Here is a 10,213-nt window from a genome sequence, read left to right on the forward strand (position 1 = left end):
TCTAGGGGGAGCAGCCTTCGGCCCCGCCAAACTGGGTAATCAGCTGGTGTGGATGCTGTGTGATGTCCCCGCCTCGCCCAAAAACAGACAGTACACCATATGCGATTAAATGAGTACAATTTATAAAGGTTACTATAACCAAGTGATTAATAACGATACAGTATATATGAAGAGAAAATTAAAGAAAAGGCGCCAAACTTATCAAAGTCCAAACCACTTCGTGCACAGCCGTTGGAGCTCAATTGCTGAAGTCTTCTGGCCACCATTCGATCCCCTCCGAACTCCTCGACTCGCAGCTCAGGACCCTCCAAACTCCTCGACTCGCAGCTCAGGACCCTCCGAACCCCTCGACTCTCCAAACAGCTCAGGACCCTCCGAGTGGTCAACCAAGCACATCTAGCTTCATCCCCCCCCCCCTCGGAGAATCTCCCGGCCTCAGACCCCCCTTTGGGGTCCGATCCTCGCCCAATTTACAGCATTACATCCTCTCTCTCGACCCCCTCGCACCGATCTGCCCAAAAACCCGTCAACAAAAGCTTACAGACTCAGAAGAAAGAACATTAATCCCCATTTGGTTTACAAAGGAATACCATTCTCGTTATCAGTAAATTAGCATTCCTGCTAGTTAACAAAAAGAAGAAACCCTCTTTACTCTCCCTCCACCAAATAAAAGTCATGTCCTCATGACTACTAAATAACTCGCCACCTTTCCTGCCAACACACCGTAACCCAAGCACAAACAGTGACATCTCCTCCCCACACAGTAAACCTCACGCCCTGTTTTTCAGGCGCTACTTAGGCCAACTATCTGGGAGTTCCCTAACCCTTCTGAGACCTCCGTACCCCCTCACCTAAACCCTTCAGGCTCAGACACAACTGGGGATACCTTGGGCCCACTACCAACTCCTTTCTCAACCTCTCACTCATGCCCCACAGTGCACACAGCTAACCCTCCCTGGTACACCTGACTCAATGGGAGAAGGGCCAAAGGTCTCTTCCTCTATCGAGAGAAAGTCAGCAAAAGGCAGCATGTACCACACATCCAGCACATCATCCATCGAATCTGTATTCTTCCTCATTTCTGCGATCGGTAGCTGCTGTTTGATCTTCTCCAAATGGAAACACGTGGCCTGCACTGCTCCCGCAGTCTCTTCAGCCTCCTGTTCAGTATTCACTGCACTTCTCTCCAGCTTTTTCTTCCTCATGACTTCTTCCAGATCAACTTTCAGGTTTTGCACTTCATTTGAACTGTCGATGGTCATCTTCAGGTTCCCTTCAAACTTCCGCTTCTCTCTTCTGAGATTTGTCTGTAATTTCTTCACCACCCCAAACTCCCCTCTCCGGGTTCTCAGTTTGCTATTACCCTCAGTCAGACAACTTTCTTCATTCTCTCCAACTTGTAAGTCTTCCGAATGGTTCCAGATCACTTTCTCCAGTCTCTCCGTCTTCATTTCAAACTTGATTCTGTAGAGACAGTCACTCACGAGCTGCGACCTTCGCCAGCCCTGGCACTTGTCCAGAAAACACTTTAACTCGGTAGTTCTCAGCTGCTCCTGCAACGACCTCACTTCATATTCTCCTGAGGCAAATCCAAATACCAAGAGATCATCCACATACACCAAAACTCCAAACGCCTCCACATCCCCTATGGTCTTCCACCTGCCCCGCAGGAAGGTTGCAAGGGCTCCAGATATGCCCTGTGGCATCTTTTCGGACCGGAAGACTCCTAGGGTATTTATAACGGCCGTCTTCTCCTTGTCGGCCCCACTCATCAGGATCTGGCAACATCCACTCCTCAGATCCAGCACCTTAAACCACATCGCACCACTCAGATAGGCCATCGCCTCTCTGGCCCTCAGGGCCATATTCTGGTCACTGACAGTGCGCCTCTTCAACGCAATACAATCCACACACACGCTGCCTTCGTCTTCCACGGCTGTAGGGGCCAGTCGCCGCAACCTCTCTCTCTCCGAGGTGTCTTCAGCAGTCAACTCCCTTCCCTCGTGGTATTTCGCAGCGTCCACTAAGAGGGTCTCACCCTCAGATACTTCCCCCAGGCCGTACCACCACTGGCTCTTGTTTGAATTCGGTATCAGCCCAATGCTGCTACACACGTCTGCACAAGCAGCTTGAAACTCTGGGTGCATCGACAATGCCTCCAAACAGCGCTCACCCGCCTCCTCCGGGCAGGCCCCCAAGCGCACCAGCAGGATATTGGTTCTCTCCAGAACAGAAACGCTGCCCGTCTCAACAGGGTCCGGACACATCAGCATTAACGATTCACGAACCTCAGTCTCCTCCACATTTGCCTCTAAGAACTCCATTTTCACTGACCAACAACCGTTGTCTGGATAATCACCGGCACTGGTACCCCGAATCTCCAGTGTCCTCAATGTTGTCAAGAGTAAATGCTTCCAATAACGGTTATAAAACAAAATGTACAGCAACTTAACCGGCGCCCCGGTGCCGAGGATGGCTTTAACTTGACTTCCATCGATCCATAACAACATCTGTGCGCATGGCCCCTCTAAGCCTTCAGGAATAGGGTCTGCTCCTTTCGGGAGTTCGTTGGTACATTGCTGGGACCATGCTCCCCCAGAGACCCCAAGCCGTTCCCCCACTGGGCCTCCTCTCAGTTTCCCGACACCTCTCGAATCAACGGAACAACTGATCCCCATGACAGATCCCCTTGGCACCACAAGCAATTTATCTGCCCCCCTAGGCAAAAAGGGATACCCTAAAAACTTCCCACCAATCTCCTGCCACGGATATGATAAGCCCCCCAGCTGCAGCATTTGACTTCCAGTCGAACCACACGCATTTTCCCACACTTTCCCAGAACTGGCAGTGGTCACTTCGAGGTAATTGCGCCTGACAGTTCTAACAAAGTCACCAGCCCGCCTACTCAAACTTTCAACCCGTCCCTGTCGCTTTCCCTCAGCCAAGCACTGCCACTCACCCAACAACTGAGGGGTCCACTCCGCCCACGCCTCCACCCCTTTAGGGCTGGACATTATTCCAATAACCGGGCGGAGCCCACCACTGCTGAAACATCCCAACCTGTCACTCCTCACTCTCCAAACAGTACGGACAACCCATGGTCCCACCACCATTTCTTCAGCACTAGTCGGAACTCGAACAACGACCTCCAGGCTACCAACAGCAGCCACCCCACCCAACACACACGCAGCGATAACCAGCAATCGCACACCCACAAAGGCACACCAGCTCTTCGCCGCAGACACAATTTAAATAGGGTGATCACACAGCTTCCACAGAAATCAATCCCGGACGAGCCCCCACATTGTAACTCCCTGGGTCGCCTCAGGCTCGCTCGGCTCGTTCTTGTCTAGGGGGAGCAGCCTTCGGCCCCGCCAAACTGGGTAATCAGCTGGTGGGGATGCTGTGTGATGTCCCTGCCTCACCCAAAAACAGACACCATATGCGATTAAATGAGTACAATTTATAAAGTTTACTATAACTAAGTGATTAATAATGATACAGTATATATGAAGAGAAAATTAAAGAAAAGGCACCAAACTTATCAAAGTCCAAACCACTTCGTGCACAGCCGTTGGAGCTCAATTACTGAAGTCTTCTGGCCACCATTCGATCCCCTCCGAACTCCTCGACTAGCAGCTCAGGACCCTCCGAACTCCTCGACTCGCAGCTCAGGACCCTCCAAACTCCTCGACTCTCCAAACAGCTCAGGACCCTCCGAGTGGTCAACCAAGCACATCTAGCTTCATCCCCCCCCCCCCCCCCCTCGGAGAATCTCCCGGCCTCAGACCCCCCTTTGGGGTCCGATCCTCGCCCAATTTACAGCATTACGTCCTCTCTCTCGACCCCCTCGCGCCGATCTGCCCAAAAACCCGTCAACAAAAGCTTACAGACTCAGAAGAAAGAACATTAATCCCCATTTGGTTTACAAAGGAATACCATTCTCGTTATCAGTAAATTAGCATTCCTGCTAGTTAACAAAAAGAAGAAACTCTCTTTACATATATAAAAATGAAAAATTAACTGATTATGTATTTAAATGAAATACAGAACAAATTAGAACATACTGAAACTAATACAGTTCTATAAAATGGTATATTTGTTCTTAATAGTTATCGACAGAGAAGTTCATTCAGTGTACACTGACATGTTCTTTTACTTAACTGTAAATGAACATAATCAGTGCTGACACCTTGTTCAGACAGTGGAATGCCTTCAAACAATGCTTTCAACTGTTGTATCTTCCAAACCTTCATTCTCTTGTATCATTCAAATTGTTCATAGCTCTTAATTTGCTTAAGTAGCAAAAATTATTTCATTTTCACTCCTGGCCGTTTCTGGCATCTCCAAGCCTGAGTGTTTGAAGCCGCAGTGACAGAAACAGTTGTGAATCATCTTCCGGCTTATTACTCGCTAACTATCAGTGACAAAGGTCACTGCTTTTTAAAACACAAATACAGAGACTGTTTGCTTTGAGCACGGTGTAGTGTCTAATGGCCACACAACGTGCCCACAACTAACACCAGTCAGAAACTGTTCCTCAACAGTCTCCAGATAAGCAGATTAACTAATGGCCCAATGAATGGAATCCACTGCATACACTAAAGAATACAGTGCAAAAATTTTGCAGTAATGTTAACATTTTTAAAAGTTCAGAGCACTGTAGCCACTCACATGCCCTCCCCCCCCCCCCCCTCAGGGTGATACACCCTTTCACGAATCCATCACGGTGACCAAGTTCAAAGCAGCTTCCAAACCAGCCTGACTTTGTCATTTACTATATGAAACATGATCATTATCGTATTTGCTCTCCATTAGTAACTGGGATATTTTTATACTCAAAGTTAGCTCTCACAATACTAAGTTTGGGTGTCTGGGTTCTCAATCCTCTGAAGCTTTTACCAACTGTGTGCATTACTTTGCCCAGAAAAGGTGTTTGAGTATTCAGAGGTGTGCTGTCAGTTACCAAGTACACCTGTTATAAAAACCCAATTCAACTGAATCATTTGTCACACACAAAATATTGAACAATGTCAGTGCAACCACTGAAATTGTATCCAATTACTTGAATTAACAGTATAAAAACTTAACGTACTTGGAGTTCAGCAAAGTTTGAAAGGATCTACTAGAGAATGCCTACTTGTTTTGATCAACAAAGGTTTTTTATATCACCAGTATTATCTCTCCAGTGATTCGGTTCATAGTTACAATTCAGGGATCTAAGCAGCCTTTCCAGGTCAGGCAAAGATTCATGTGTATTTACTCCAATCTCGTCTACTGCAGTTGATGATCTTGACATGACCATCAGCACAAACCAGGTGATCAATTTACAAAGCCTGTGTGTCTATCTGCAATGGCAATCCTAAGCTGCCAGTTTCATGCAGCTTAAATTCACCTTCCCACTGACTTGATCATCGTCAGCCTCGTCAACTGTCAGTATGAGACCCACCACAAACTAGAAGGATGATACCTCATTCCACCTGGGTAGTCCACAAACCAATGCACGAACATCAGATTTTCTAATTTCAGGTTACTGTCAAAATTGGTGTTCCCTCCCACCCCCACCTCAAATCCACTTTTGTCCCTTTCCCTAACATTTCCACCCCCCAGAATTCACCAGTGTCATCACGCTTTCCCTTAGTTCCATCCACTTAACACCCACATTTCATTTAGCAGTTCTTCCCCCCCAAACCCTCCCTCCACCATCCAAATGGGTTCTGACTGCATCTGCCTTTCGTCTCTCCTCCAATGGCTCCCACTATGATCTTACTTAATGATCAGACACAAGCACTGGTAGTCTGTTTCAACTTATCACCACACAAACCCCCCCTTCCCCCCCCCCCCAATGTCTCCACCTTCACTCTTCCTGTTCCCCACCTGGCTCCATTTGTCCTTCTTAGTCTGCCTCTATTTATCACCCATTTGCATCATCTCCCAACTCTGCCCCTCCCACTGCCCTATCTAGCCCGGTCTCCCCATCCTTCCTCTCACGCCACCAATCACCTCTGGTCCCCTCTCACTACTCTTTTTTACTCCAACTATTTCCCCTCTCCACTCATCCAATCAGCCCTGATGCAGGATTTGACCCAAAATGCTGCCAGTTCTTTTCCCTCCACAGCTGCTACTCGACACACTGAGTTTCTTCAGCAGAATGTTTATCGCTGTAGAATCTGGTATCCGAAGTCTTTCATGTCTGAACAGTAGCAGGAATATAGTATTATCAGGTACAACATTCAATTCTGAACAGGCCACAAGCCCATAAACACGACTTCACTATTTTGTTCTCAATTTGCACTACTAGTTTTTTTTAAAATTATACAGCGGATTCTGGTTTATTGGGGCACATCGGGACCAGTACGTTTTGCCCAATTAATCAGCTGCCCCAATGAGCTGAAGTTTCATGAAAATAGAAGTATAATAAAGGGAAACTATCATTTAACTGAGTAACAAATTAGGTACCTCTACAGTACTATAAAAACTGCCTAAGTTTTATGGATTTAAAAGGAAAGTGAATCTTTGGAAAAATCACGTTGCAAAAGGAAATCTTGAAATGCTTCCACTGCTGCTTGGGCTTGATAGTGAGAAAGGATCATAAAGTCTTGAGTCTTATTGAAGAACTGCAGAACAAAACTGAACATTTTTCCTCCTTTTCAACACAATTGTATGATCGGGTGAGGGACCTTTTCTCTGAATCTTCCCCTCAGTCTGAGACCTTGACTTTAAGAAGAACTTTGTGAGCTGCAGCCTGATCGTGCACTCAAGATGAGACAGTGACCTACCCCGGACAAGTTCTGGATTTCTGCGCAAGAAGAGGATCCTGCAATTCATGGAAAAGCAATGAATATCTTGCTGCAGTTTTCAACTTGTTACATGTGTGGGCAAGTATTTTTCTTTGTTTAACAAGAGCAAGAATAGAAATTGTCTCATTTCAGTTGAAGGTGCTTATCTCAAGTTTGACCCAGAATGGAAAAATTGTTTGCCTTGTGAGTTTATAAAATTTATGAAAAGAGATTAATTTCAAGAAATGTAAGCTAAACTACCTGTTTTTTCCCCAAGAAAGGTTGGCTAAAAATTCATTTTCCACGCAAAAGAACATTGACAACTATTTTTGGATTATTATATCTATAACTCACTGATCACACTAATATACCGTGAGCTGTAGACAGATTTTTATGCAGGGAATTTATTCCCTGAGATCTGAAAATTATTTCAAGGGTGCCTCTAGGGCAAAAAAGTTGAGAAAGGCTGTTCTAAACTATTCTGGCTCAAATACCTTCTTTCTACTGTAGCAAATGTTACAAAGGTGTGGTCGAATTGGTGCATTGAGTTGTTTAAACACCATGACATCTCATTTGCAACCTACTGTTTTAGGTTTCATACTTACTGTATTTCATTCCTCTATTACTGCTCTTCAACTCAAAACTGCATCACACAACTACATAATTCTTTCAAAAGAACTTAAAACCCACTAAAATATACCAAATCACATTGTGCCCTTCTCTATGCAAGTTTCCCTGTTTCAGAAGCAGTATGACAAAAGGTAGTTTTTTTAAATTGTTAATAACACGTGAATGCCACTCAGAATGCCTGCATCTATTTCCATAGTTAATTACCATCGACTGAGGTGGCCTTAACTAGTGAACTACGCTGATGTGCTGGAGTTAGATACTCCTCTGAATGGGCAAGGCCTGCAGATTTCCTATCCTGAGTAACATTAATAAACCACAGATAACTAACCAAACACTTCAAGATACTGTGGCTAAGATCTTAATTTTTTTTAAATTTCCAATTCAGTTATTTTGAATGGTTGTAGTGAGATTCTACAGATCTGATCAACAATCCAGGACTCTATTACTACAGTAATTTAACTACAATGCTAACACCAGACATACAACATTAGCTTTAGGGGTGAACATTATTTCAACCCTTTATAAAGCTCCTGTAACCTGGTATCTGATTATTTAGAAATCCAAATGATTCAGCTCCCGGATCTCCTAGCGATGTTTCCCAGGCTCCTTGAAACATACCGTGACTCACTCACTGAATATCTACTAGTTACTGGAAATTTTATAAGACTCCATGACATCTAAAAAACTTAAATTTCACAGAAAACAGGCTCTTCTGCTTATGACATCTGGCCAGCTATCAAGTACCTCTCAATACTAATCTCATTTACCAATATTAATGCACTGGCAATTCAGGTCTCACCCAGATGCTTCTTAAATGTTGTGGTTTACCTTCCTTCTTCACCTTCTCAATGTATACCAGATTGTAATGTCTGTGGGGGAAACTGGGGCATTAAAAAAATCTTCTGATCCCATTAAATCTCTCACTACTTACCTGTGTCCTCTGGCTTCAGAGGCTACTGCCATGTGAAAAACTCATGATTTACCCCCATCTGTGTCTATCAATTTGCTTATACCTTCTTCAGCTCCCTTCTCAGCCTCCTCCACACCAAACAAACGAGCCCAGCTTATCCAGTCTCATCTCCTCAGAACTGTAACATTTCATCCCCAGCATTAATACCAACATTGAATAATTTGGAAAATTTACCAGTCCAACAAAGCAACTGGAGTTTTACTGTATCCAGTTTTTAAGGTGCACTGCAATAACCGCTCAGATTATTTGTTTCTGAAGGGAAATGGACAGTCAACATTTCAGATCAAGATGGTTCACTTGGCCTACAGCAGCTTGTTTCTTGCTCCAGATTCCAACATTTGGTCTCATATCTCAGGCTTTCTCACAAATATTTTGTCTAGATACAAGTTTTTATTCAACCCACCCTTTCTTCTTCGCCTCAAGGGAAGAAGAAATCTCATTCAATACCTTGTCAAAGGCTTTTGGAAAGCTAACTTCAATTACAATGGCATTTGACTCATCCATCAACACTTCACGTCAGTCACTAATTAATACCCAAAGATTCAAATTATTTTTATCTCAGAGATATTTGGTTCCTTTTTTGATAAAACTAAAGATTTCCTTTCAAAATATTAAACAAAATGGCTTCTGATTTGTCAAGTAAATTGGAAAGGGACATTAATTATATTGGCTATTCTAGTACACACATACAAGGGGAATGAAATGGTATTTTGGATCAGGGTGTTTTCTTTGATTATGGGCGTTAGATAGCCACTCCTGCACTTATCCACGGACAAGGGTGGGGGGGGGGGGGGGAGGATGACATTTACAGACAAAGTGGTTTCATTGCAATCTGAAAAACTTACACTTTCGCCTATATGCATTCAATTGTTAAAACTGGTGGAAAAGACAGAGAAGTAGTAAAATACAGAAGGTGTCAGATACTGCAAACATAGCAATATATAGGCTGGGAAATGCAAAAGACCATAGCGCAACACAAAACAAGGCCAGACACACGCAGTTTCTTAAATAACCTCGGCTACTCTAAACAAAACAATCAAAAGGATAATGAAATGAATTATGAGTAAGGGATGGGCAAGAAAAATCACGATGATACAGCAAGATTCAAATACATATTACCTTACCTATTTTAACCCAACTCACTTAAAATTGTACTGGATGAATAACAGGGCATTTCCTGCTGAAATGATGCTGGAATAAATAAATTGAGAAGGATGCAGAGCCTGACCCCTCCCTCTCGGTCTGTCGGCAGTCAGATGGCGCGCATGGGCATCACACCGCAATGATACAAGAAGCCCTTCCACGGCTGCGCCCCGGTCTATTGTTGCCGAGGTGCAGCTGCCGGCCAATCAGCGGATGGGAGCGGCCGCGCGCCGCGGGGAGCCATCGCGAGCACGTGCTTCTCACCGGGAATTTACTGCTGGCTTCAGGAATAATTTAAAGCAAAAGTTCAAAAACCATACAATTTTGAATTGAAAAAAAAATGGTAGCCGTCTTGTTTTGGAAGAAGAAATCAAAATGCTGTGTGTTACAGTGGAATGTATTTCATACTTTGTTGGTAATAAAATGAATTATGATTCGTTTTGTGTATTGATCTGTAAGGAGACTATAAAAAAAACCCATTTAGTCACAGAGGAAACATGCAAACTTTATACGGCAGCAGTGCAAGTAAAACTGATTACGCTCACTGAGCTAATTATGTGAGCTGCAGCACCTGTCGCCCACAACAGGTTTTTGAGAACAGCAGCAGTCAACATGACAGAGATAAGTTACCAGAGTGAACAGAAACAAAAATTACATCTTAGTTTTTAGCTTCCCAAATTTCTTCCCATAA

The 10,213-nt window shown here is 44.3% G+C and overlaps 1 protein-coding gene across 3 annotated transcripts in view; it reads right to left on the minus strand.

Moving 5' to 3' along the window:
* Positions 1–9,650, minus strand: part of LOC132395679 (cytoplasmic dynein 1 intermediate chain 1) — a 205,188-nt gene extending 195,538 nt beyond the window's left edge. The window contains exon 1 of one of the 3 annotated variants that reach the window (XM_059972584.1): positions 9,504–9,650. The gene's annotated coding sequence lies outside the window, so the exon portion shown is untranslated. The remainder of the gene's footprint in view (positions 1–9,503) is intronic. The other 2 variants (XM_059972585.1, XM_059972583.1) reach the window with 2 other exon arrangements.
* Between the last annotated feature and the right edge of the window lie 563 nt (positions 9,651–10,213).

This window comes from Hypanus sabinus, chromosome 6 (assembly GCF_030144855.1).
Source record: "Hypanus sabinus isolate sHypSab1 chromosome 6, sHypSab1.hap1, whole genome shotgun sequence".
Taxonomy (NCBI): domain Eukaryota; kingdom Metazoa; phylum Chordata; class Chondrichthyes; order Myliobatiformes; family Dasyatidae; genus Hypanus; species Hypanus sabinus.